Genomic DNA, 2,185 nt, shown 5'->3' on the forward strand with positions numbered 1-2,185 from the left:
TTCTGGGTTTATTCAGGGTTTATTCAGGTTTTATTCAGGGTTTATTCAGGGTTTATTCGGGGTGTGATGTCTCGTCTCTCAGCGCCCACAGTGAACGCTGCTGCTCGTCCAGGTTGTGTGTGCGAGGCCCTGGGCTGCCCAGCTGGCACTGTCCTGCTGCTCTCTGGTTGGAGGCTGAGATTAGGAGCTGCTTTTAGACTCGTAGCATTTTTGTGTGTCTCCGGCCTGCCCGCTGTCAGTCCTGCTGGTGGCTGTGGTTTTGTGTACGTGGTGCAGAGACTCAGAGTCCGGAGGGAGGAGGCTCTGGAGATTGAAGGTTTGCGTTCAGGCCTGCCGGCTGCGTCGAGCCTCCCAGTTGTACCCGCGTTGCACCCAGTTTAATAATTGCCAATTAGCACATTAAGGCTACAGGACATTGTCTTTAAAAAAAACAGACTTGTTGGAGTGTGTTCAGCTGCTGTGGAGCAACCTGTCAGTGTCTCGATCTTTAGGATCTTTACTGAAGCTTTGACACCTGGCAGTTTGCACCTCTGTGTCTGACAACGGTGCGAAGCTAAAAACCTCCTTTCTTTGGGATTTGAAAATGAGCCACGTTCAAACAACATGATGGATTTAGATGCTGGTTACGACACCGGCTCCAGTTCATCCCAGAGGGGCTGGATGGGGTCGGGGTCAGACCAGTCAACTTCTTTCACAACAAACGAGGGAAACTTTGTGGAGCAGACTTTGTGCACGGCGGCATTGTGATGTTGAAACAGGAAAGGGCTTTTCCACAGCTGTTGACGAGTCGCTGCAAGGACACTGTTGTGCACGACATCGCCGCTGCAGTCGGGACGTAGGAGCCCAAAATACTTGTGTGTTCACTTTAATTTAAATGAAATTCTCAATAGCTGTAGTTGTTGCAGTGTTTGTCCATTAGTGTGGTTACTTTACTGACACAGCGATAACAGAAACGTCTCCGAGGACTGAATCTGAAGTATGCTGCTGCTCTTACGGCCTGATGATGCATTATCCTGAACAAAGACGGGAGCTTTCAGTTTGTTTTGAGACGTTGAGTTTGGTACTCTACCAAGACGGAGGAGAAAAATATATTCCTGGTTGCTAAGCAACATCCTTTTGTGTCCTTTGAGAGTCTGACGGTCCGTTCAGGTTCATTGTTGACATTTATGTGAAAGTGTTCAAGTCTCTGCTGCTGCTGCTTGTAGACGTTACCAACTAATAAAATAAAACACTCAGACGGGTTTCATCCTCCAGGACCGAACAAAGCACTCCGCAGTCGAGCTACCGGGCACTACCCAGACCAAACTACAATACTCTCTGTTGTGTCCTTGTTTGCTTTATTATTATTGGTATTATTATTAGTAGTATTTTTGGTATTATTGTATATTGGTTGTGTACGGTATTACTTTGTTTCCTGATACTACGTCTGTCTGAGTGACGTGAGAGAGGAAGACGACGAGAGAGAGATCAGCGGTGGGTCGCCCCTCGGCTGACCGGTTAGATGCGCAAGTGCGGATAATGAACGAAGCGTAGATAACAGCGGTATGTCCTCATGATATGTATGGTTTCTGTGAAGCAACAGACACTGTTGGAAGTACGAACCCGCCCACACGGGAGGACTCCCCCTCAAACTGAACTGAATCTCTCCAGTAAACTGAGTTTTATGTAAAGTGTCTCTGAGGTGGTCTCATTCTGTTTTGGCCACGGTCCAAAGTGAACCTGAAATAAAACCCTGTAGCTGTGTCTGAATGTTAGAGGAAGCACATCAAACCCTGGATATTGATCGTTGTACAGTGGCCATGGGACTGAACACAATCTGTGAGAGCGACGGTCCCAGTAGGGCAGGGAATCCAGTACCGAGCTGGTTTTTCTTGCTGGCTTTGGTTCCCGGTTGACCGAGCTAAATGCAGATCAGTGAGGCCAGAGAGGTTTGTAACACATCAGCCCCCAGAAACAGTCAAATATGATTAAGAATACCTGAAAATACCTGGTAGTGAGGTGAGATACTGCAGCAGAGGACACGTAAAGCACAGACAGACTTTAAGTTCCCACTGCTGGACTTCACAGTTGGATGAAATGCTGTTTTTCAGTCTTTCGTGTGTCTTCAGCGGTGGTGGAAACACACACATCTGTCACACAGCTGACCTGAATGCTGCCCTACCCAGCTCTCTCACACACACACACA

Source organism: Morone saxatilis, unplaced genomic scaffold (genome assembly GCF_004916995.1).
Source record: "Morone saxatilis isolate NCDOM2014 unplaced genomic scaffold, NCSU_SB_2.0 Contig24, whole genome shotgun sequence".
Taxonomy (NCBI): Eukaryota; Metazoa; Chordata; class Actinopteri; family Moronidae; genus Morone; species Morone saxatilis.